At 44.1% G+C, this 27,390-nt stretch overlaps 1 protein-coding gene across 9 annotated transcripts in view; it reads right to left on the minus strand.

Annotated features, from left to right (window-relative positions):
* LOC121288623 (lipopolysaccharide-induced tumor necrosis factor-alpha factor homolog) overlaps positions 1 to 7,112 on the minus strand; it is a 93,018-nt gene extending 85,906 nt beyond the window's left edge. The window contains exon 1 of one of the 9 annotated variants that reach the window (XM_041207264.1): positions 6,752 to 6,767. The gene's annotated coding sequence lies outside the window, so the exon portion shown is untranslated. Of the gene's footprint in view, positions 1 to 6,639; positions 6,841 to 6,966 lie in introns of those variants that run through there. The other 8 variants (XM_041207275.1, XM_041207271.1, XM_041207269.1 and 5 more) reach the window with 8 other exon arrangements.
* Positions 7,113 to 27,390: the final 20,278 nt, after the last annotated feature.

The raw sequence follows: 27,390 nt of genomic DNA on the forward strand, positions 1-27,390 counted from the left end.
TTGCCATTGGTAGCTTTGAAGGTTTCTTGTTCTGTTACTTTGTAAGATTTACACAAGCCATCTATATGTTAAAATGCACCTCTTGTTTTGCCTCTTGTAAAGATCTAAGTTTTCTTTTTAAATACTATCTGAACTCTGGAGTGTCAAACATTTTAAACTTCAGCCTTGAACAGATTGAGGAAATAGCTGATAATATTAATGCAAACTTTAAAAGAGCTTAGAATAAGTTAAAAATCCACAGACCTCTTTAACCATTTTACAAGAGGTTTTAAGAATGAGAAGGACATGCCTACAAATGATTGGTTAAGCCCACAGATCACCCTGTGCAATTCAAGTTCCCTATTATGAGAAGTGCAAGAGTAAGGTCACCAGGATAATGGGTAGAAACTGTGGAAAAGTTACAGCACAAAGAGGCCATTCACTTCATCCGGTCTGTGCTGGCTTAGAAAAAACAACTAGCCTCCCATTTTAATCCCATCTTCCAGCACCCGGTTCATAGCCTACAGCACTTCAAGTGCAGATCCAGGAACCTTTTAAATGAGTTAAGGGTTTCTGCCTCAACCACCAACCCGAGCAGCGAATTCCAGACGTCACCACCCTCTGGGTGAAAAAGAGTTTCCTAATATCCCCTCTAATCCTTCTACCAATCACCTTAAATCTGTGCACTCTGATAATTGATCTCTCTGCTAGGGGAAACCAAGGCATCCTTCTCTACTCTATCTAGGTCCCTCAATCAGGTTATCCTTCAGCCTCCATTGTTCCAAGGAAACCAACCCTACCCTACCCAAACTTTCCTCATAGCTACAATTTTTCAGCCCTGGCAACATTCTTGTAAATCTATGTAGAATTGTAGTTGTGAAAAGAGATGAGGGGTTAGTTGCGATCTGCCCTTTCTTCTGCTCATTTCTCCACACTTTCCTCTTCAGTTGCTCATCGCAGCCACCCATTTTCAATTTCAAGTTGCCCTACACCAGCATTTTCTTTCTATTTGTCTCCATCCCTTATCGTCCTTCAAACACCTCCTTCAGCAAGTTCTCATACCTCAGAACATGGTTAATCCAATCTTGTTGCCTTTACTTGATATTCACCAACAATCTTTCCTCCTCTATCATCCTAAGAACTTCATTACACTTGTTTCTCTCCAACAGACTTGCTCTGTCCTTCCCCAAAACCATATTTCACAACTTTTCTTTTTCAAAAAAAAAGTTTGGATCTCTGCTTCTCAAAGATTTCAGCCCCATACAAGACACTCCAAATCAAAATCTTCGTTAAGATCTCTACTTGTTCCTCTGTTAAGCAATTCTTTATGTTGTTTGGTGAATGCATTTATTTGCCATTGTTATTCTAGTTCAGATTTCTAAAGCAATAACCATCTTCTGACAAAATGCTTCTGCAGTACTTACTGTTTTTACCTTGATCTCCGCTTTTCTGCCAATCTTTTTAGGAGACAATAGGATAAATATATTAAAGGCAAGGTGTGGGGAACAAATATGCAGCACCATCAGTTTAGATTGCCTTAGCAACCGCTGACACAGGTATTACGGGATGAAGGGCCTTGTTCTGCTTTGTAAATTTTTAAAACAATGGTTTCATGATGAAATGCATCCAGGCACCAGCAGTTAATTGTGAACTCACACGATCAAGGGTAAAATGTTACAAGTTCACTAACAGTCAACTAAACTATGCACTAGCAAGGGGAACAACAATTCACATTTACACCTTTTATGACACCAAGCCACACAAGAAGAAAAAGGGACAGGTGGAGGTAGGTTTTACGTACCATAAAGAGAGGTAGAGGGGTTAGGAAATGAATGCCAGAGCTCAGGCTGACATACCTGAGGCACGGCGACGAATTGTGAAGGAATCATTGCCGTCAGTAACTGACCATGAATATGCTAACTTTACAATGTACTAGTGTACATAAGAATGAGCAGTTTACCTTTGAGTAGATCACATGAAAGTTATTTTCCGGCAACACTGGCAATGTACAGGACCACTGGTTAGAAACCTAAAGGATACATCATTGACAGTAGCCATCCAATTTTATGCATTGCTCAACCATTGCTTTGGTAATTGATTCTATCGGAATGGTTTTGAAAATATAATTGACAACATACACAAGTTTAGACACCTGGAGGCCTGAACAAATTTCTTTAGCTAGTCAATGTAAACAGTAAATAGTGCATTCAATGTTGCTGTAAATCTGGGTGTCTGTCACCTGCAGGTTTTCAGTGAGGCAACAAACAGTTTTTGAAGTAGGTGAGCAATGACCACTGCCTTGGTTGAGTGGCAACATCCTCACTCAGTCAAGTCTCTACTGACATGTTAGTGCTGCACAGATGAGGTATTAAACTGGAGGTTTTGTTTGCCCTCTCAAGTGAATGTAAAGGATCCAAAACAAAAACAGAATTACCTGGAAAAACTCAGCAGGTCTGACAGCATCGGCGGAGAAGAAAAGAGTTGACGCTTCAAGTCCTCATGACCCTTCAGCAGAACTCTTTTCTTCTCCGCCGATGCTGCCAGACCTGCTGAGTTTTTCCAGGTAATTCTGTTTTTGTTTTGGATTTCCAGCATCCGCAGTTTTTTGTTTTTATCTGTAAAGGATCCAATTTCACTATTCATCAAAGAGCAGACAGTTCTCCTTGAGATAATAATTATCCCTTCGCCCACTTCACCAAACAGATTCATTATTTCATTGCTGCATGCAAAAATGACTGCTGTATTTCCTACATTGTAACAGTGACTACACTTCAAAAGTGGTCCATTTGCTTTAGAATGACCCAGGATCATGAAAGGCACTATATAAATGCAAGTCCTTTCTTTAGGTTTTGCAGTTCCAGTTTCAGCTGTGTCAAGGTTCAGAAAATCTAAACTAGACAGTACTGGGAGTATTTGCAGAGCAACACTAATTTAGCACCTAGCAACTTGAAAGATGCTCACACAATACTTCTCACTCATTCCATGCAAGAAATAAAAAAACAAGCCTGGCAGCATCGGCGGAGAAGAAAAAAGTTGACATTTTGAGTCCTCATGACCCTTCAACGGAAGTTCTGAGTTCACGAGGACTCCAAACGTCAACTTTTTTCTTCTCCGCCGATGCTGCCAGACCTGCTGAGTTTTTCCAGGTAATTCTGTTTCTGTTTTGGATTTCCAGCATCTGCAGTTTTTTGTTTTTATCTCTAAGAAAACAAGTGATTGTTTTCTCTTATAACATTAGAGAATGTTGAGCAGTCTGACACATGCTGTAAAGATAATTACAGCAACAAACACGGTAACCAATGCAGAGCACTGATGGCAGAATGCATTATACTACAAGACTTTTCCCACAGTTCTTACTAACCAAAACTGGCATCTTCAGTGGAATTAGCACAGTATTGCACATTGTTGGTGAACTTCAAAAGATTGTGGCATCAACATACTATAGAAGTTCTGAGCACGCAGTAAATAGCCAATTAGTTAACTAAATAGATGACTAAATTATCAAACTTATTTGGGTCAGCCATGATTTTACTTTTGTGCAGTGGCACATTGGTGGAATCCATTGATTTTTGACATCTTCAAAGGAGGTACAAGATTACAGATACATACATTATATGGCAACATCATTTTACAATATCTGCAAGTTGTTCTGAAGTTTCCACTCACTTCTAGCATAATCCTTTTAATTAGTTATTAATGCCACAAATAGGAATGTTATAACTCAAATTAAACATTTGAATCCAATTGAAATTTGAAGGTTCCACAAGATACTTCCAAAATGATAGCTGACAATCCCGGTTTGCTATTTGTCAGTGTGAATGTCATAGAATGTTTTTTAAAAACGTTCCACAACAGCACTTCAAAAATCAAACCTGAAAATAGTGACCACAGCATTCACAAGAAACTTTGTATGGGGTCCTCAAAACAGCAATTGGGTTCTCTATTTGCACATCCAAATGGCCTAACAAGCCAATTCAGATAATAAGCTCTGCACACTTAGAAGCCTTTACCAAAATGGCAGGCAGTGTACTTTGAGCACAGGATGACCAGCTCAAAAACCACTGAATGTCAGTTTTACTGTGTAAACAGGTACAGGTCATCAAGTGCCCTAGTCTAGTGTGTGCATTTCAATGCCGCACCTTTGGCTATCACAATGACGCAAAAGGCACTTCATAAATGCATCTTTAGTTTAATTAAATGGACATGGCAAAGGTCCGTTCCTAAAATTGGATAATCTAACAAAGTCTTTAGACATGTTCAAAAGGTCTGTTGTTGATAAGCAGCATAAAACTTTAGTATGCAGCTGCTACGCTCTTACTCAAGTCATGACCTTGCTTCACTATAAACATAATTGCACTGAGAAACATGTGACTATTTAGTTTTTAAAAATTAATAAGTGTAGAACAACATCTACAAATTACATTATATATACAAAATACCCTCTTATTGTCTCCTAAATCAAGAGAACATGACTTAGTGGCTTCACTAGGAACACAAACAGGATTAGGCCATTCAGCCTGTTCCACCTTTCAATGACTGATCTATATCCTAACTCCATCCATCCTATGACTTTAGCTCCATAATCCTTGGCACATTTTTATTAGCCAAGAATATTAGATTTTAAATTATCAACCAAATCTACTTAGCATCTATTGTTTTGAGAGAAAATTCCATACATCAACCACCCGAGGTATATAAAAGTGTTTCCGAACACCTTCCCCCAGTGGCCTTCTGATTTTATGTTTCGTCTCATATGCCTCCCATCGGCATCTATCCACCCTAGCAATTCTTTTCAAAATCCTAAACATTTCAATTAAACTTCTATACTCTAGGGAATGCAAGCCTAGTTTATTTAATCTCTCCTCAATCTAACCCTTGGAGTCTCAGTAACATTCTGGTGAATCTGCACTGCACTCCTTGCAAAGCCAATATATCCTATCTAAAAGGCATGGGGAAAACGTTCCCCCCTGTTTGAGGAGGGGAGGGGGAAGAGGAAAAAAGAGTACAGGAGTGGGCACAGGCAGGCACACCTCCGATCAGCACCCCATCATTTTAAGTGTGATGTCTGTCAGGAAGCGCTTTGTGCTCCTGTGCGGGTCAGGGGTTCCCTCAACCGGGAGTGTGCTCTTTCGCGCATGCATGCATGCAAAAGAGTGCACAGATCTCCCTGAGGCTAAGTGCTGCCTCAGGGAGATCAGCTCCAAATTAAAACTTTTAAGACAAACGTTTAAAAATTTTCCCTGACATGTCCCCTCATGTGACATTGTCACGAGTTGGGACATGTCCATCACTTTTACTCAAACCGTTAGATATTTAAAAACCCTCATGAAACCTCATCCTGCCCGTGGATGAGGTTTCATGCTTTTTCTTAAGCCTGCCAGGGCTCCTGGCCTGCCCGCCAACCCTAAGGTCTGCACTCCAGCATATCTCCAATTTTAATCATTCTACCATTGCTGGCTGTGTTTTCAGTTCCTTAAAATCTATCTATTTTGACCAAGCTTTTAGACCTGTCTTACTGCATTAAAAATGTGAGTGTGTAAACAAAAAACAAAATTTGCATTCAATGTTGCTACACATACCAACCTCCCAATGGTATATTGTGATCACAAGGCTTGATCTACAAAATGTCCCTTTATGAAAAACAGTGCTGAACACATATTCAAAATTAGAAACATGCTTGTAAAAAAAACCTATTGCAGATAGTTCCAAGTCATTTCCAGACTAAAAAAGCTGAACCAATTGAACAACAAATCTCTTCCAAACTAAAACCCAGCACTGCTAAATAACCTGATATTACACAATCTGGATTAAGCAACATTGAAGTAGGAAGTTGGTGCTAAAAGAGTTAAGAGTTTGCAATGATCCTGTTTATTACCTCACCCTAACTAGCTTCTCATTTGCTTAGCAGGAGCTGTAACTTTTACTCCGGATAGGGATGTTTAAATTAAGAATGGCAAACACGCCATGCTTAAACTACTTTTGAAACTACTTTTCAAAGTAAAACTAGTTATCTGCATATTTTGTTTAACAATGACACATGACTTAACAAGTTGTTGTTAAATTACTTGTAGATTCTGCCAATAAGGAAAGCACAAAAAAAAACTGCTACTCTGACATTTCCTAAGGTAGGTTGGATGTTGCCTGGACAACATTTCGGTTTAACAGATTTATGGAAATGAATGTACTAAATATGCACACCAGAACCAAGATCCCACGAGGGAGGGAACAGTAAAACTTGGAAAAGACTGTGGTACTGGCCACACTGGGAAGCTGGAACTCCAGGAGTACTGGTGAAGGAATAATTGGCAAAGAAAAATGCCAACTGAATACAAAACATTGTTCATTACGGAACAAAAGCAATGTAAACATTAAACGATTATATGCACTGATTTGATTCCGCCAGGTAGATCCTTTTTAAGTCCTGGTGCACTTTATAATCCGGTAAATACTATCCCCAGGTAGATCCTTTTAAAGTCCGGTAAATACTATAATGGAAAACTATCAGCGTTATTATTTAGAGACTTTCAGTTAGCTGTGGATGTGTGAACACAAAAAAACTAGCTCAAAGCTGCCCTTTCCCAATTAATGTACACACACAGACGAGCCTCAAAACATTTACCCTTAAAGCAGAACGGTCTGCAACATTCACTCAACTCTTACCAGCGATCACAATATTCTGACCCACTCAGTTATACTTTTGACGCTTTTTAATGCCTCGTCATGGACGAACCTTACAATTTTAAAAGTACGTAGAAATCAACAGCTCCTATACCTTAAAATGCGCTTGGCCCGTGCACACTAAAGAGCGAGGTCAATCTAGCCTCTCGCTGTGACTCAACCCCCCCCCCCCCAACATCATCTGACTTCAAACCATCCTGGAAGTGGTGACGTCGCAAAGATTATTTGCTTTTCACTCAATTTAATTTCTCATTTCTAGTAAATAGTGACAATATTGTACATTTCTAATTGTAAAGTATTTCTGCTAACCTACTCCCGACGGCAGTGAGCAAAAGGCGCACTTGTTGCTGGAACAAGACAGAAATCGCAAACTCACTGGCGCACAGCAGGAAGATTCATCTAAACTTGGAATCTTTCCAGAATAAAATGGACAGCTGACAGTGGTAATGGGTTAAGCCTGGACAAAGTGACACGTGTTGAGCATTGAGGCAGCAATTAAGAAACATTTAAACTAGGAAGATGCAGGATACCAGAAGTACAGTAAGAGGCAATTAACAGTGTGGAAACAGGCAACCGCAGTCTGAGGGGGTGTGAATGGATTCACATCTACAATAAGATTTTTTTCTTTCATGGGATTTGGGGCTTCGCTGGCTAGACCAGCATTTATTACCCATCCCTAGTTGCCCTTGAGAAGGTGGTGGTGAGCTGCCTTCTTGAACTGCTGCAGTCCATGTGGTGTAGGTACAGCCACAGTGCTGTTAGGAAGGGAGTTCCTGGATTTTGACCCAGCGACAGTGAAGGAACGGCGAAATGTCTTCAAGTCAGGATGGTGAGTGACTTGGAGGGGAACTTCCAGGTGGTGGTGTTCCCTTGTGTCTGCTGCCCTTGTCCTTCTGAATGGTAACAATTTGGGGTTTAGAAGGTGCTGTCTAAGGAGCCTGGGTGAGTTGCTGCAGTGCATCATTTAGATGGTACATACTGCTGCTACTGTGTGTCAGTGGTGGGAGGAATGAATGTTTCAGGTGGTGGATGTGGTGCCAATCAAGCAGGCTGCTTTGTACTGGATGGTGTTGAACTTTGAGTTGTGGGAGCTGCACTCATCCAGGCAAGTGGAGAATATTCCATCACATTCCTGATTTGTGCCTTGTAGCTGGTGGACAGGTTCTGGAGAGTCAGGAGGTGAGTTTCTCGCCACAGAATTCCCAGCCTCTGACCTGCTCTTGTAGCCACAGTATTTATACGACTAGTCCAGTTATATTTCTGGTCAATGGTAATCCTTGGGATTGATGGTGGGGGGTTCAGTGATGGTAATGCTGATGAATGTCAAGGGGAGATGGTTAGATTCTCTCTTGTTGGAGATAGTCATTGCCTGGCACTTGTGTGGCACAAATGTTACTTGTCACTTATCAGCCCAAGCCCGAATGTTGTCCAGTATTACTGCATATGAACATGGACTGCTTGTGTCTGAGGAGTTACACAAAAAAAAACACACCCGTGACAATGCCCCCCCCCCCCCCCCCCAACTCCCCTCTTTTGCTTGTGATATCTTAAATCTTGCATCCGTTCCACATTCCACACTCTGGGTTCCTGAATAGCCCATTAACATATAAAGGTGTTTTGATGGGTAATATTCTGGATTTAGTAGTATCATCAGATTCTTGAATTAATTTTATTCTCAAAATCAGTTTTGGAATTAGCATTTCCAACGAAAATGGTTGCCAAGTCAGAACCACAGCCATTAGCTTGTAAGTGCTATTTACATCTTGGCCATAGGAGTTCAATGGGTTACAGTCACTTAAATGTGGCCAAACACACACCATTATGTGGTCTGATTGCATTAACTATCTATTGCTAACCATATTCATGAAGTCATTCCATTATGTCTGCATTTCCATTTGGATAATTTTATTTCAGCTCCTAGTTTCTTTTGTTTAAAAGCTCAGTTAAAAATCTTGTTTGTTCCTGGGCTATGAAACTTGGCTGATACCTGACAATTGCCCATTTACAAACTGCAATGGGGGAAGATCACTGTCTAAGACCCTTCAGCCATAGTGCACCGAGGGGCTGGGAATTGTATAGACCCCTTGGGCTGTATGACTCACACTGAATGTATGCAGTGACTATTAGCTGTATCACAATTGTATTGAAGCATCTCCGAGTGTAACATGATCTGTGTGGACAACTTAAATACCATTGCACTGTCTAACTGTCCGTTATGGCCATTTTGAAAAGTCTGTAATGTGCATTGCTTATATTGAAGCACCACATCAGCATGACCCATGTGGAAAAACTTGAATATTATTGCACTTTTGTTGATGGACATTTTGAATTTTTTTAAATTCATTCACAGGATGTGGGCTCCGCTGGCTGGGTCAACATTTATTGCCATGGCTAGTTGCCCTTGAGGAGGTGGTAGTGAGCTGCCTTCTGGAACCGCTGCAGTCCATGTGGCATAGGTACACCCACAGTGTTGTTAGGAAGGGAGTTCCTGGATTTTGAACCAGCGACAGTGAAGGAACGGTAATATATTTCCAAGTCAGCATGGTGAGTGGCTTGGAGGGGAATTTCCAGGTGGTGGTGCTCACATCTATCTGCTGCCCTTATCCATCTAGATAGTAGTGGGTTTGGAAGTTGCTGTCTAGGGCGCCTTGGTGAATTCCTGCAGTGCATCTTGTAAATGGTACACACTGCTGCTACTGTGCATTGGTACATTGGAGGGAGGTACATTTGTGGGTATGGTGCCAATCAAGCTGGCTGCTTTGCCCTGGACGGTCTCAAGCTTCTTGAGTGTTGTGGGAGCTGCACTCATCCAGACAAGTGGGATGCATTCCATCAGACTCCTGTCTTGTGCCTTGTAGAAGGTGGACAGTCTTTGGGGGTTCAGGAGGTGAGTTACTCATCACACAATTTCATTCCTTTGACCTGCTGTTGTACCCAAAGTATTTATATGGCTAGTCCAGTTCAGTTTCTGGTCAATAGTAACCCTCAGGATGTTGATGGTAGGGGTTTCAGTGATGGTAATGCCATTGAACGTCAAGGGGCGATGGTTGGAGTCTCTCTTGTTGGAGATGGTCATTGCCTGACACTTGTGTGCGTGAATGTTATTTGCCACTTGTCAGCCCAAGCCTGGATATTGTCCAGGTCTTGCAGCATTTGGACATGGACTACTTCAGTATCTGAGGAGTCGCGAATGGTGCTGAACATTGTGCAGTCATCAAAGAACATCCCACTTCTGACCTTATAATGGAAGGAAGGTCATTGATGAAGCAGCTGAAGATGCTTGGGCCTAGGACACTACCCTGAGGAACTCCTGCAGTGATGTCCTGGAGCTGAGATGATTGACCTCCAACAACCATAACCAACTTCCTTTGTGCTAGGTATGACTCCAACTAGTGGAAAATGTTCCCCCTGATTCCCATTGACTCCAGTTTTGCTAGGGCTCCTTGATGCCACAGCTGGTCAAATGCTGCCTTGATGTCAAGGGCAGTCATTCTCACCTCACCTTGGGAGCTCAGCTCTTTTGTCCATGTTTGAATCAAGGCTGTAATGATGTGAGGATCTGAGTGGCCCTGGTGGAACCAAACTGAGCATCAGTGAGCAGGTTATTGCTAAGCAAGTGCCACTTGATAGCACTGTTAATGACCCCTTCCATCACTGTGCTGATGATTGAGAGGAGACTGATGGGGTGGTAATTGGCTGGGGCGGATTTGTCTCGTGTTTTGCGTACAGGACATACCTAGGCAATTTTCCACATAGCCGGGTAAATGCCAGTGTTGTAGCATCTTGTTTCATCATTTTGTTTTGTGTTTTGTAATGTTCTTTCTGACATTTTATGACTAAAGTATAATTTTGCAAAAAAAGCTTTTGCAGTGCAGTCACTTGACTTAAAAAAATTGTTTATGCAGTGAGTGCTGACACTCTGGAATGCAAGTGGTAGAGGAAGGTTCAAACACGGAATTTAGATAAATACTTGCAGGGCTATGAGGAAAGGGTCAGGGAGTGGGACTAGCAAATGCTCTGGAAGAGAGCTAGCATGGGCATGATAGGCCAAATGACCTCCTTCTGTGCTGTTGTTATAAAAATGACTTTTAATAAGTTAAATGAAACATGAGAAAAATGTTCTGTATAGATCCTGCAGCGGAGTAGCAGGTTGAATATAAGAAAATGTGGAAACAAGTTAAAGGGTGGTGAGAGGGGCAAAAAGAAACCTTGAAAAAAAAAATCACAGAACATAAGCATGACCATAAAAAACACAATACAAGAAGAAGAGAGCTTTTAGAGAAGTGAACCTTAAAAAATGCAAAAGGACTGAAATCCTGATGATCACAGCATAGCAAATCTTCTCCCAGAGGGGGAAAAACTGTTCAGACCAGTACTCTATTTCCCAGTCTTTACTGTTTTTTTCCTTTTGGGAAAATGGTTAATTCCTTTAAGTATTTGCAAAAGAAGATTTGAGCAATATCTCCAAACAATGATATCCCAAGTAAAATCCATGGGTGGCACTTTTAACTGTGATGGGAGCTAGTGTAGTGGCAGGTCAGTTGCCAGTTGTACATCCCGTTCATACTCCTTTGCATTGAAATTGAAAGTTTTGCTGGCTGACTGTTCAATGAGATGAATGGCCTAAAAAGCTGAAAAGGGCTCATATTAGATGAATTCTTGTTTATTTCAGAGTGGAGAAGATTTTTGAAACATCAAGCAGCATATGAGGAATCAAAAGACACTGGAGAGGCACCGGTAGATTGGAAATAGGTTAATGCGTTATCCACATTACAAAAAGTGTACCAAACTAGAACCGAGGTAAATACTTACATGTTCGTATTACTTCCACCAAATTAATTATTGGGTAAGTGCAAGAATCATCTGTACAAGAATAATCCAGCAAACATCAGCATGGGTTCAGGAAGGGAAGGTGCTGCCTGCCCAACTGAATTCAAATTCAGCAACTAGCAATCCAAATGGATTGTGGTAAACTGCATGACGTATAACTTTAACTTCCAACGACTTAGATAAAGTTCCACATTGAAAGGCCATTAACTAAACCCATTGCTTCAGGGGTGACTCTGCAAATGTGGAGAAGCAACTGGCTTGAAAGTAGAATGAGGTAGGTCAAAACACTGGAAGTATTGAGGTTGCCTTAGGGCTCAATGCTGTTTCTATTTTACGTCAATACATGGGGCAGAATTTTTCACTGAGTAGGAGGGCACGTGCCTGACCCACTCAAGCGTAAAATAGCATGTGATGATGTCGGGTGAGTGTCCCAACGTTATCGCACCCTCGCGCGATATTTCAGTCAGCAGGCGCGAGTGTGCATGCCAGTAATTAACAGGTCAGTTAAGTCCATTAAAAAGGCAATTGACCAATTTAATGTTGCCTGTGCGATTTCGCGCTCGTCACATGGGCAAAATGAGCAGGTAGTGCAAACCTTCATCCACGGGCGGGTGACTAGTGGGGAGTTTGGTAGATAGTTTGCTGCTGGTGACTTATTGGTACATAGCAGCTTCATCTCTATTTGGAGCTTTATCCTCAGCATTTCCAGGCTTCATTTCAGGACTCCTTGGTGTCTCCAAGGACCCTGGAAGCTTCAGACCATGTGGACCCTACCAGGTATCAGACAGCCTTCCCTTACCCTGGTAATGGGGATTGTGGTCCCTGCTGGAGGCACCTCTTCTGAGGAGGAAGAGAGGGGCAGAAGGGAGAGGAGGCCGGGTGTCCCAGTGCAACTTCCAGCGGAGGGACCTGTGGGAGGAGAGGCACAGGCACAATGGGCTCAGGGCCAAGAGGTAGCGGAAGGGACCACAGAAGATGCCATTATCCTGCTGCCAGGATTTACAGGCGGCAATGCAGCTCCCTCAATATGCCCGAGGTGCAATGCCAAAGGATGCTCCGCCTCTCCATTTGTCAAATGATTGGGCCTGAGATCACCTCCAACTGTGTGAGTGGACACCCCATGCCAGTAGCTCTGGAGGTCCACTTCTATGCTCCCGGCTCTTTCCAGGAGTCAGTAGGTGATCTGTGTGGAGCATCCCAATCAGCTGCCCACATTTTTGTCAAGCTGGTGACAGAAGCTCAGGTGGGTACTGACTTTTATTCTTTACCATATGGACGATGCCAGCCAGGCTGAGTGAACCAGAGGCTTTGCAGCGATTGCTGGGTTCCCCCACATCCAGGGTACTATAGACTGTACACATGTGACCATCAAGGTGCCAGCGGGTCAGCCGGGTGCCTTCGTTAACAGGAAGGGATTCCACTCCATGAACGTCCAGATAGCGTGTAACTGATTCTGCAAGTCTGTGCAAGGTACCCTGTCAGCTGCGACGACGCTTACATCCTCAAACACTCCCAAGTGCAGGAGATCTTCAGTTCTCCAGCTTGACTGGATGGATGGCTGCTGAGTGACAAGGGCTATCTGTTGGAAAGGTAGCTCATGATGCCTCTCCACCACCCAAGAACAGAGGCAGAGCAGCAGTACAACAGGAACCATGGCTCCACAAGGGCAGTGATTGAGAGGATCATGAGACTTATGAAGATTTGCTTCTGATGTCTGGACCCTGCAGGGGCCGCACCACAATACCCCCCAGAACGGGTGTCAATGATAGTTGCACGCTGCACTCTCCACAATCTGGCACTGGCAAGGGGGAACCCACTGGAGGAAGTGGATCTTGACACAGCTACACAGGCCACAGAGAATGAATCCAGTAGTGAGTCAGAAGAGGGTGTGGAGGCTGACCTCGGTAACCTCCAGGGAGGCAGGGACACCGGAGGCACCTCGATCCAACTCTCCTTCAGCTAGGCTGCCAAATCAGTTCTATCACCTCATGCCAGGGCTGCCAGCTCAATCCCAGATGTTTGAAATGACCCTTTCATTTGATCCCAAAGTTCACTCAGTGCCTGTGCATTAAAGTTTCGAGCCACTCACACCCAGCATTACATACTGGCGTATCCTGCACCACATTAAATAAAAAAGGTGAAGCTACTCAGGCCATTATGGCAAAAGAAAATTTATCTCATGCTGAGTCAAAACAAATTAAAAGAACCTTCCCTGGTCTTCAACCCCAGTCCAGTTAAAATAAACAAAACAGAAGATCACCCGTGAACTGCCCCTCCTGTGTTCATGGCGAGTGCTACGTCCTGGTGCTCCCCCCTCGTTGGCACCGACATTGGAGACATCCAGCTGACTCTGCTGTCTTGTTGGCCTTGATAACCTTGGTGGTCGTCCTCTGACCAGTGGAGCCTGTGCTGGCCCCGCCTGGGAGGGAGCAGCCAGTGCCACAGCTGGTATCTCCCCAGTCATTACAGCCTCATCAGATGCCACGGTCACTGGCAGAGGGACAGAGGAACTGCTGCCAGCATCCAGAGCACCCTGAGAGGTGTCCACAGATACTGCAAGCAGCTCGTGTGCCAACGTGAGGTCACTCTCGACCTCCCTGCTCGTCATTGATGGACGGGCACCTAGCTGGGATACTGGGTGCCTCATCCATCTCCCACACTGACACTGACCACCTGAGGTCATCACCTCTGTGAGGGCTTGCAGATCCGAGCACATCCCCAGGAACCACTGATTCTATCCCTGGAGCTGCCTCTCCATGAGAGTCGTTGGTCTCTCAATGGAGGAGGCAGTGCACTCAGCCGTGACAGTCAATGCAGTGCTCACGCTCCGCTTGGACTCCTCCATAACGGAGACCATGGCACACAAACCCCCATGGATCTCCACCAGGTCCTCCCGCACTGTCACTGGACATCCAGCATCTGAGACCTAATGGACAACTCCAGAGGCTCATCATCTGCCTTCGACTCAGCATCGTCCTGCTCTCCAACAGTCCTCCAGCACCTTGGGCACTCTCTGCCTCTGCCTGCACCTCAAGCGAGTGTGAAGTGCCCTCACGGCTGTGCATCAACATTCTAGCCACTGATCTAACACTCACCAAGGTGCTGGTATCTGTACTGGTGCCTGGTTTGGATGTGACACAGGTGCTTCTGGAGCCTGGCGGTCCTCTGGCGTCAAGGGTGGCTCTTCGGGTCCTGCGATTGGTTGCATGGTGGCAAATTGAAGGGAGAGCAATGACATGTCATTAGTTTAAGTCATCACACTGTCACTGTGCATGCCAGGCACCCTGGTGAGACAATGGAGATCTGCATCATGGTGCCATCATCTTTCAATGATCCATGGGAAGTCCAGTTTTGAGGCTCCCAACAATGATGAGACTACACAAGAATGGTTGAACCATCCAAAGCTCTTATCTCTGTGCACTCTTACCTTCGCCTGATACCCCAGCCTCCCTGCAGCTGGTTGACCGAGGTGCCTGCCAGCTCTCCATCTCTAAGGCATCCTGCTCGTACCTCACGAGGATTGGGAAGTTTGGGGAGCCTTTGCCGGTCCACGACCTTTCTATATTGTTGTGGGTCGGCTTCTCCTGAAAGGACAGAGGAGCATTGATTAGTCCACTCTCTACCTGCAGCGCCATTGCAGCCTGGCCAACCCCAGCTAAAGGACACCTCACAGGGCACATCCGAGTTGTGGCCCTCAAGCCATAAGGCACTCAGTCCAAGCAGCCAGGGCTCATCCCCTTGGCCAGCTCCAGCGTCATTGATGCTTGGCGCTCAGACTCCAACACCCTAGAGCTCCACGGGGGGAGGGATGGCCAGACCTTAACACTTCAACATACTGATCCATTCCAACACGGTACTTGCCCTTCCTGAGCACAGCAGGCCGTTAAACCTCATGCGGCCCTGCACCCATGTGAGCCGCACAACATCGTGACTGCTGACCAGTGCTGCCACCTCCTCCCATGCCCTCTTGGTGAGGTGCAGTGGCCTCCTCCTTCCATCCCTGAGGACAACGATATCCCTCCTGGCAGCCACCTCCTCCAGCAGGACCACAAGGCACTCGTCAGAAAACAGGGGGGAGGCCAAGTGCCCACCTAACCTGCTCTCCCGCCTGGTGCTTGCAGCTGCACTGGAAGCCATAATTTCTTGTTGACAACATCAAAGATATCTTCTTCGCTGGCAGCCTTGCAGGGGCTACCTGGGCCGTTTTTGAACCTGCCGCTGGGTCACCATTGGACCCTCGCTCAGCCCTTCCTGACCACTCAGGAGCCACATTTCACGCTGGGTGGGCCTTAATTGGCCCGCCAGTGTGAAATCGCGGCTGGGGGCCGATTGCTGGCGGCATTCCATTTCCTGGCCCCTCCCAGGCCGCCCGCCCACCAAACTCAAAATTCTGCCCATGGATTCAGAAACTAATTGGTCAAATTTTACTGGCAAACATCAAGGGCCAGCAGAATAGAAGGAGGTAACCCAGGCGATCATGATCTAAACAAAATTGCACAAGAATTCAGATGAATCAGTTAATATTTTAACATTCACTTAAACTGGCTACAGTAGCTTTTAATTCTTGTTGCCATAGGTAGCTTTGAAGGTTTCTTGTTCTGTTACTTTGTAAGATTTACACAAGCCATCTATATGTTAAAATGCACCTCTTGTTTTGCCTCTTGTAAAAATCTAAGTTTTCTTTTTAAATACTATCTGAACTCTGGAGTGTCAAACATTTTAAACTTCAGCCTTGAACAGATTGAGGAAATAGCTGATATTATTAATGCAAACTTTAAAAGAGCTTAGAATAAGTTAAAAATCCACAGACCTCTTTAACCATTTTACAAGAGGTTTTAAGAATGAGAAGGACATGCCTACAAATGATTGGTTAAACCCACAGATCACCCTATGCAATTCAAGTTCCCTATTATGAGAAGTGCAAGAGTAAGGTCACCAGGATAATGGGTAGAAACTGTGGAAAAGTTACAGCACAAAGAGGCCATTCACTTCATCCGGTCTGTGCTGGCTTAGAAAAAACAACTAGCCTCCCATTTTAATCCCATCTTCCAGCACCCGGTTCATAGCCTACAGCACTTCAAGTGCAGATCCAGGAACCTTTTAAATGAGTTAAGGGTTTCTGCCTCAACCACCAACCCGAGCAGCGAATTCCAGACGTCACCACCCTCTGGGTGAAAAAGAGTTTCCTAATATCCCCTCTAATCCTTCTACCAATCACCTTAAATCTGTGCACTCTGATAATTGATCTCTCTGCTAGGGGAAACCAAGGCATCCTTCTCTATTCTATCTAGGTCCCTCAATCAGGTTATCCTTCAGCCTCCATTGTTCCAAGGAAAACACCTTACCCTACCCAAACTTTCCTCATAGCTACAATTTTTCAGCCCTGGCAACATTCTTGTAAATCTATGTAGAATTGTAGTTGTGAAAAGAGATGAGGGGTTAGTTGCGATCTTCCCTTTCTTCTGCTCATTTCTCCACACTTTCCTCTTCAGTTGCTCATCGCAGCCACCCATTTTCCATTTCAAGTTGCCCTGCACCAGCATTTTCTTTCTATTTGTCTCCATCCCTTATCGTCCTTCAAACACCTCCTTCAGCAAGTTCTCATACCTCAGAACATGGTTAATCCAATCTTGTTGCCTTTACTTGATATTCACCAACAATCTTTCCTCCTCTATCATCCTAAGAACTTCATTACACTTGTTTCTCTCCAACAGACTTGCTCTGTCCTTCCCCAAAACCATATTTCACAACTTTTCTTTTTCAAAAAAAAGTTTGGATCTCTGCTTCTCAAAGATTTCAGCCCCATACAAGACACTCCAAATCAAAATCTTCGTTAAGATCTCTACTTGTTCCTCTGTTAAGCAATTCTTTATGTTGTTTGGTGAATGCATTTATTTGCCATTGTTATTCTAGTTCAGATTTCTAAAGCAATAACCATCTTCTGACAAAATGCTTCTGCAGTACTTACTGTTTTTACCTTGATCTCCGCTTTTCTGCCAATCTTTTTAGGAGACAGTAGGATAAATATATTAAAGGCAAGGTGTGGGGAACAAATAGAATAGAAGGAGGTAACCCAGGCGATTATGATCTAAACAAAATATGTGGCTGGGCAGGGATAATGGCAAATAAAAGTTAATGCAGACAAATGTAGAGTTCTACAAATTGGAAGGAAATTCTGATAACACACTTGATCCATGAATGGTGTTCAAACTGCTAAGAATGAAAGAGTTTTAGTAAATGCAATCCCAAACATATGGTCTGTGCCTCAGGGAGATTATGCAGCATTCACTCATGCGCATGGGCAAAGTTCGCGCTCTGCCTGCTCCCTTCTACCCCCACCGGCTCAGGCAGCGCTTGAGCGCTGCTGCTCGCATTTCACGCTGTGTGGACCTTAATTTGCTGGACAACATGAAATCGTGGTGCAGTGCCGATCGTGGGCGGCAGTCGGCTTCCCGACTGCCGCCCACCTCTGCCAAGCCCGTCCACCAAGGGCAAAATTCTGCCACTTCTCCCCACTGGGTTTTAAGTTTAAAGTTTATTCATCATCAGAACACTCCTCAGAATCCAAGATCTCTTTTTTAACTTACAGCCTTTTAAGCTGTTATTCTGTTTCTCTCGCTCTCTTGCCTGAAATTCCAGTTCCAGCTTCCTTTCTTTCTCCTGCCTTTCTGCTTGCTCCCTTTGAAATTTCATTTCTCTTTCCTTTGCTTCTAATTCAAGAGTTTTCAGTTCCTTTGCTTGTTCAAATTCAAGCTTCTTCATTACAAACTGAAGTCTCACTACCTCCAGCTGTGACTCACGAGTGTCAAGTATCACTTCCAACTTTAAATGCTGTGCTATCACTTCAATTATATCTGCTTTCCTCGCCCCTGCAGATAACCCCAATTTTAAATTATCTGCCAACTCTGTTAACTTACTCTTGGTTATTTTTTTGCAACCCAATCAGTTATATTTTCTACTCCCAGACAAGTCTTAGCAATTGCCAAAGCCATCTTGCAGTCGCACCACTTCTAAAAAGTCTCACCAATTCCTGAATTCAAAGTGCTTCTCGTACTCATAACCTTAAGATTCACCAACTCCAGACCAATCATGGAATTACAAATATTATCCTGCCAGAAGCCCCCTGTTGTTATGACACAGTAGTTGGTAAAGGCTGTTATTTAAAATCCCAGAGGGAAACTTTAAACAACTGTCATAACCTATATTTTCAATTGGTATGTTTGAGATGCAGCTCTGAATTTAGAAATGAAACCACCAAGCCTCCAGGAGTTTTTATGTGAGTGAAATTAAACATTTATTAATTTAACAAGGAATTAAACACATACATATGTCTACAAATTGCTACCATAATAACTTTTAAACAAATCCCCAAATTAATCACTCCCAGCTAAATCTTCACCAAGGCAACAATAACCCATAGACGTAAACAGGCACCAGACAAAGCACATTTTATCTTACAAATTCAAAATGAGGTTCCTTTCAATTTGGTTCCTTTGCACATTTGTAGGCTTACAGGTGGCATGCCTCTGACTCACACGCACAACTCTTTTCTGTACATAAGCATAATACGGTGGATGCTGGAAATCTGAAACAAAAACAGAAAATGCTGGAAAAACTTAGCAGGTCTAACAGTATCTGTGGAGAGAAAAATAGAGTTAACGTTTCACATCCATATAACTCTTCTTCAGAGTCATATGGACTCAAAATGTTAACTCTGTTTTTCTCTCCACAGATGCTGTTAGACCTGCTGAGTTTTTCCAGCATTTTCTGTCTTTTCTGTATATACCTAGCCTCCCCTTTGAATGCAATTTCTCATTGCATCACCAGGCCCTTTAAATTCCACCTCTTCTAACAATAAATCCCCTTTCATAGCATTGTATTAGTAATATAAATGTTTTGCTTGGTGTCTCCTAGCTAGGTACAAGATTTCACCCCCAGTCTGAATGGCTTATTCAACAAAATGCAAATATACCCTCTACCTTACTGTTTATCATATCAAAACTACTATACATCAAAGCACCCAGGCTAGCTGGCTTTAATCCAATGAAGACACACACACTTACACCCACAGACACAGACCCTACTACAAGACCAATTTTAAAAATTTCCAATAACATTATATACATTAGTATCTTCATGACACCTTACCTGCATCCTAACGTGCCTGACCCTCTGCTGCCGCCCTTTGTTGTCCTTCTGGCCATTGCTGCCCCTGACCCTGACCCTGGGCTATCCTCTGTTGGTTCCTCTCTTCATCTGCTACAGCATCAAAAAGCACTGGCTGCATGAGAGCCATCCTCTATGCCAAAGTGAACTGCGGACAGAAGGCTGGCAAAGACCTAGTCAGTACAGTCTATTTGGCACTCCTCCCTGACTTGAGAACTGTGGACCAATGAAGAGCCCACTGTATGCTTTATTAACTGCTCTCTCCATCAGTCCTGCCACCTTCAATGGCTTATGCACATAGGTCCCTCTGCTCCTGCACACCGTTTAGAGTTGTACCTCTTATTTTATATTGTCTCTCCATGTTCTTCCTACTAACATGAATCACCTCACACTTCTCCACATTGAACCTCACCTGCCACCTATCTGCCCATTCCACCAGCTTGTCTATGTCCTTTTGAAGTTTGACACTGTCCTCTTCACAATTACAATCCCACCAAGTTTTGTATTATCTGCGTTAATTGTCTCCAGCCACCTCTGCCTGCTGTCATAGCTATGTCCCTGGACACTCCTTGTCTAACACTGGAGCTGTAAGCCATCAATCTGCACCCTTAGTCGCCTTGGGCCTTCCCTCCATTGCCGTAAAATTTCTCAGACAGCCTTCCGACCAGGTTCCCGATCTCTCTGCAACTTTACGCTAGGATGGGCGAGGCCTGGGCTGGCCTGTCACCCTTGCCTCAACTGTTGCCGATGTTTGACCACTTAAGGGCTGTTTTCCACCCAGCCTCAATTTTCAGGCAGAATGAGTTCAGTGGCCGGCTGGGGGGGGGCCCGAAAACTAACCCTGTTCAGAAAATGCCCCATCGGCAGCCTTGTTTTGACATTCGATGCCTCCCCCAAAAGGATTAGCCCCTGCAGGTCCCCCCTTCCTCCAGCCTCTCCATCAACACCCCAGTCCCTTCTGCCCACCCCCCTGGGCCTCAACTCCCCTCCCTGCCCTGAGACCACCAAAGCTTACCTGGTCCTGGACTCCCAGGACTTAAGGCTCTGGGGACTGTTTGCAGTCCCAGTCCTATCTGCTGCAGGGACTAAAGAGCTGCTGTTTAATCTGACTGGCTGGTAGCTCCCTGAGGCCGGACTTCCTCCAAGTGGAGGTGTAAGTCCCACTTCCAACTAATTAATGCGTGTAGGAGTGTTAAATGGCTGTGGGGCAGGGATGTGACTTTAACCCATCTGTCAGAAATGTATGTGGGTTGGAACCTCTGCCTCCTCCCATCTTTCTGAGTGAGGGATGAGTGGCCATTGAGTATGTAGAATGGGTTTTCAGTGGTCTTTCTACTCCTGACTCTCAGAAATTCCAGGGGCATGAAAAATATGAAGCAGCTGCCATGGCTACAAGGCTGCAGCTGCTTAAAGGGCCAGAAGCCAATTAATTGGAGTTCACGAAAATAGATGGAAATGGCAGAATGAGAAGTAACATCTTCTGCTGTGACAAGAGCTCTGAGATTCTTGGATCCTGCAACAAGTTGTACTGTTGACAGAGGCAAGAAAGAGGAGTCACTGGCTTCCTGCTACTCAAGAAAAAGCAACAGAAGCAAGTCATGCAAACTTAATGGAGGCAGATAAATGTAAGCTGGGAGTGTTGCTTCATTCACATCACACATTGTAAAATAATGCATGAAAATGGTTAATGCCCTTAAGGTATTAAAGTCATGACTCAAGTTATACATTTTGAAATATTTCCAGTTGCATGACATACCCACGCACATACCCTATGGAATTAATGAAATGAGTGTTACAGCATTGTGCCTCTGATTACAGGCTAGATTCTCCTTTGCAAGGAGAAGACAAGTTGAGAAAGACACTCTTGTTGTAAAATTAGGAAAATTGGCCCCCAATTTGTGCACAGCAAGATCCCACAAGCAGTAATGAGATCGTGACCTCATTTCCCTCAGTTTCACCCATGGCTCAGTGATAGTAGTCAAACCTCTAAGACAGAAGATTGTGGCTTTGTCTCACTCAAGACACTTCAGCATGTCAGTCAGGGTGGCACTTTGGTGACGCTCAAGGAGTGCTGCACTGTCAGAGATGCCATCTTTCAAATGAAAATTCATATCAAGTGATGCCTATCCTCTTAGACGGGCATAAAAAACCCCCCGTGGCACTATTTAAAGAATAACGCAGGGTTTTTCTTCGGTGTCGCGGGCAATATTTCTTCCTAAGCCAACGTCACCAAGAAAACAGATTATCTGTTCATTACCTTCCAAACCTACAACCACTATCATCTAGAAGGACAAGGGTAAATGGGAGCAGGTAGATGGGAGCAACACAACCTGGAAGTTCCCCTCCAAACCACTCACCATCTTGACTTGGAAATATATCGCCGTTCCTTCACTGTCACTGGGTCAAAATCCTGGAACTCCCTCCCTAACAGCACTGTGGGTGTACCTACACCACATGGACTGCAGCGGTTCAAGAAGGCAGCTCTCCACCACCTTGTCAAAGGCAACTAGGGATGGTCAATAAATGCTGGCCTAGCCAGCGAAGCCCACATCCCATGAATGAATATACATATAAACCTCATGGTGTCTGTTGAACCTTGCTGAGTGCAAATTGGCTGCCAATTCTCATTGTGTATCAACAGTGACAGAAGAGTGTCTTTCTCAACATGTACTCCATTTACAAAGGAAAAGCTGGCCTGTAATCAAAGGCAAAAAAACGCTTCCCTACCATTACAACACTGACTGCTCCTGAAGAAGAGGCTCTGTGGTTACTTGGCTGCTACACAGGAGATACAATGGGAGATGTGAGAGTGCGGAGTGGAATGCCAGGCACTAGTTGGTACAAACAGTACATAAACAAAAAATGCTGGAAACACTTGGCAGATCAGGCAGCATCTGTGGAGAGTGAAATGCTTCAGGTCAATGCCTTTCATCACAAGTGGGAAAAATACATCAGGTTCCACATGTTCACTGATGACACTCAACTCTGTGGCATCACCGCCCATCCTGGTCCTTCCACTATGACTTGCCACATTGCTTGTTCGACATCCAATATTCGATCAGCAGAAATTTCCTCCAGTAGATATTGGGAAGAGTGTGATCAATGTGTATGTTTAGTTCTCTGGCCATCATTTCCCTCCCTGGAAACTGCCTGAAGCTGGGTCAGATTGTTTCAGCCTCAGTGATGTGTTTTACCCTAGGATGAGCTTCCAATCCCATATCTGCTCCATCAGCAAGACTGCCGACTTCCACCTCCATTACACTATATAACTCTGGCACTGTGACAACTCATCTGCTGCTGAAACCCTTGTTCACGCCTCTTTTACCTCTGGACTTTCAGGTGAGATATTAACTTAAGATTATTGGTTGTATTTCACTCTGGACACCCTGAGATCACAAAAGGCACTGGCATTATATAAACGCAAGTCTTCCTTTCTTTCCAGACTTGCATTATTCCAATGCCCTCCTGGTAGGAATGTCATCTACCTCCCCACATAAACTTATGTTCATCCAAAACTCTGCTGCCCATATCTTAACTTGGACAAAGTTAACCCATTTCCCTTGTGATTACTGTCCTACATTGGTTCCTAGCCTAACAACACCTCAATTTTACAACCTGATCCTTGTTTACAAACCCTTGCACAGCCTCACCCCTCCCTATCTCTATAATCCCCTCCTGCACTACAAACCTTCAAGACCTCTGTGCTTATCCAATTCTGGCCTCTTGCACACCCCCAATTTTAATTCCCATGCCTTCAGCTGCCTGAGCCCTAATCTCTGGAATTCCTTCCATAAACCTCTCCACCTCTCTACTGTTAATTATTGACACTGATGTGGCAGCAGAGTTAGGAGCTATACATTTGAGATGATGGGATTTGAAATCATAACATCTGGATAGCTAGTCCACCACCATAATCACTTGGCTGATTTCGGATGGTCCTCTGACAGGCTGTGAACGCTGCAGTGCTGCACATATAGCCTGGCCTGGCATGGCCTACATTCTGCCTCTTGAACTATCTCTGATTTGTCACCCTGCTTGTCCAACATCCAGTACTGGTTGAGAAGATACTTCCTCCAACTCAATATTGGAATCTTGAAACCATTGTCTTCAATCCCCGCCACTAACTTTGTTCTCTAGCCACTAACTCCATCCTTCTTCCTGTCAACTATATGAGGCTGAACCAGACTGTTTGCAACCTTGTTGTCATATTTGACCCCGAAAAGAGCTTCTGTGCATATATCAGCTCCATCACCAAGACTGGCTTGGACTCATCCAAAACTCTATTGCTCCTAACCTGATTTGCACCAAGTCACAGGATTACAGAATTTTTGTGGTGCAGATTGACGCAATTCAGCCCATTGTGGTTGCACCAGCTCTCCAACTGAGCGGTATGACTTAGTGCCATTCTCCTGCCCTTTCCCCATACCCTTGGAGATTGTTTCTTTTCAAATAATCATCTCATGCCGTCTTGAATGCCTTGGAGTCCTGTCCATCCATCACCTCTATGTTCACTGATCTACATTGGTTCTAGCTCCGACAATTCCCATTTTTTTCAAATCTCTCCATGGCATCAGGCCTCCCTATCTCTAAAATATCCTCTTGTCTGATGATTCTCCGAGATGTTCATGCCTCTTTAATTCCGGCCTCTTCTGCATCCTCAATTTTGGCTGCTCCATCATTGGTGGAGCTGCTTATGCTCTATGCTCTGTGTGATGACTCGATGGAGCAGACTGGTTTTGTCAAGAAACAGTTAAACTTTACTACAGAGACATTTTCAGTGCTTGCATGCTCAACCAGATTGCTCATCGGAAAAGCCCCTCCCCCACCAATCCCACCGGATTGCCCGCGCTAACAGCTCACTGGTCGGAGTCCCCACAGTACATCACATGACCCGTGATTGACAGGAGGGAGTGAGTATACATCCAGTTACCACACTCTGGAATTCCCTCCCTGCACCTCTCCGTTTCTCTCACTCTCTCCTCCTTTAGATCACCTGTCCTAATGTTTTCTCATTTCCCTGATAATGGTCCTGTAAAATGTCTTGGGATCTTTTATGGCAGTAAAGTTGCTCTATAAATGCAAGTAGCTGTTGCTGAGTGGATAGCAGACTAGTGTGGAGTGCTGGTATCCTAAAGCATCATCTGCCCTGACCACTTTGTCTGTTTCCTGTTAAGAATCACAATGCCCTCTGATCTGAGATGTAGGGGTTTCTGGCAGCAGTAATCGCTTCTTGGAATGCTCTTCCTATTCTACACCTCATTTGAGCAGAAACTTTGCACAATGGCCTGGTCATAGCACAACGCAAAGTATGGATGGCATCCTTTCCAATAAGGAAACACAAGACACATTTTCCTGAGATTGGCACTCCTTGCCGCACCGGCTGTTGTTTTCTGCCCATCCCTCAGTCTCCCATGTTGCTCTCCTCCGCATTTTCTGCTGTTTATTGGAAGCTCTGGGTAGATCCCCTATGACTCCAACAATCTTGCAATCTCAGAGAGTATTCTGGCTGCAGAAATCAGGCTTTTGTTAACTGGAGATAGAGAGAGGGGCATTGTCATCTCAACGGGCTTCTTGTTCCTCTTCCTCTGCTAGCTCACACACTGAGCCTCATGCTCTGTGCCACTCTTCAGCTCCAAAGTGACGCTGTAATAGGTAGCTTTATGCTTCTTTCTGGTTAAGCACCTGGTAAGGAGTGCCCAACTTGGAAGCCTGGAAAGATCCTGCAAAAACCATAGAAATGGAAATGCATAAGTAAGATGAGAGGTATTGGTTATCCTGAACTGATGGAGGCAGTTAATCTTAATCCTTTCCTGTCCCAATATCACTCTCACACTCACACACTAACACACACACACACACATTCACCTGAGTTTGACCATGACCCTTCATCACTTGGTGTGTTGGCAGTGAGGGTAGAAGGCGAAAAGATTTGCTGGTAAGATACCACATTCATCTGACAGTGGTGTCCCCTTGGTAAGTGCACTCACACTTATCTATCCACCAAAAGTGGTAGTCCAGAGTGCAAGCAGGCAAACAAGTCCAGAACCAGAGGCAGAACAGCATCTAGCGATATCCACTTCTTCCACGCTGGAAGACACTGACCTTCTGCTACACCAGGGTTATTGGAATTTGAGGGACAGCAAGACATTGATCAAGTGCCTTCCTCACAGTTTCTTGTCTTGCCCACACAATTACCCCCGGATGCAGCATCTAGGACTCTCCAAAACTTCACAACTGACAGACTACAAGGAGTCTTCGCTCCAGAAGTAAAGAACGATGAATGAAACCATCAAAAAGAACCAGGAACTCAACAAGGATAGGGAACATATCAGTGAGGTCAAGTAAGACCGATCAACTTTGGGTGGAATTTTGCTGAGGTGTCGAGTGTCCCGATATTGGGGCCCAAAGTGCACAGGACTTCTGCTTGGAGGCAGGATGGCTGGTTACATGCAATCACATTGCAGCCAGTTAGCTATTGTCAAGAAAACAAGAAATTGTAATATGTTTCTTCTTGTAATAACACTGGCATATTTTCTTACGTATTTGGAAGTCAGGCTGTAATTTGATTAAGAGCTAGAGTGATGGCAAGGCTCCAAAATCAACGGTAGTAGTGGTTTTAATATGTTAATGAACCAAGAGGAACTTCAATCAAAGTTTTGCAAAAAACAATAACAAGAATAGTTTGAACTGAGTTGTTTTAGTTCAAAGGGGGAAATATGCAGGTTGTAAAAAGATGTAAGGAATTGAGGTAAGTTTACTTTTACAAGTCTAAGAGCTAAGGTAAAGAACAATTTAATCAGAAAGCATTTCTGAAGGGATTGGTTGAAACAGCAGAGAGATCAAAGGGAAAGAATGCATTTAAGAAAATACTGAAGCCTATGTGAGGGGTAGTTGCTTAGATCCCCCAGAAGACAGCAAGGTAGCTGGTCAGAATTCCTAGAAGACAGTGTGAACAAGGCCAGACTGAAAGGAGGAGTTGCGGTCAGCCTCAGATGACTCCCCAAGGAAAAAGCGCTGTGTGGTAAAATTAAAGGACTTCAATAGATTTTAAAATCCATAAGGATAGTTGCTGAACAGAAAAGGGAAAGTTTAGCTCTGAGGGTAGTTAAGTTAAGATTTGTGGAACTGATTTAAAGTACTGTTTACTGTGTGAAGCCATTCTTGTGTTTAAATGTAATTGTGTTTTATTTTTTCCTTTATTCTTTTAATAAATGTTTACTTTACTATAAAATCATCACAAGTAGTCTAGGAAATAATTTCCTGATTTCAGAACTGCTCCTCATAGTATACCAATTTCAAAATCCGTTTTGCCAGCTCTTTCAAGTTTCCCTCTGGGATTTGAATCCGCCGGGCCTGACCAATTATTCATCGTCGAGGGGCCTGACCAATTACAAGGCTGGGGGTGGTGAGGAATTCGCTGAACCACTGTTATCTCAGAGGGTGGAAGGTCCAGACGCCATATTTAAATGGCACCCAGACGGGCATCCACTTCCTGCAAGTCACTGCATCAGTCAGGCTGTCTCAATGCAGATTTTGACCTTGAACTGCAGCAACTCACTCTGCATGAAAAGAAAGGGATAAACCCACAAAATCTGACTATGAGAGAGAAACAAGTGATTGTGAGGTACAACAGTAAGGAGAGGAAGAAGAGGATCAAGTTTAGAACCAGATAAGAGAACCTTCATTTGGGAGAACCAGACATTGAGAGTCAAACTGACAATGTATCAGATACTGAAA

Source organism: Carcharodon carcharias, chromosome 15, assembly GCF_017639515.1.
Source record: "Carcharodon carcharias isolate sCarCar2 chromosome 15, sCarCar2.pri, whole genome shotgun sequence".
In the NCBI taxonomy this organism is placed as follows: domain Eukaryota; kingdom Metazoa; phylum Chordata; class Chondrichthyes; order Lamniformes; family Lamnidae; genus Carcharodon; species Carcharodon carcharias.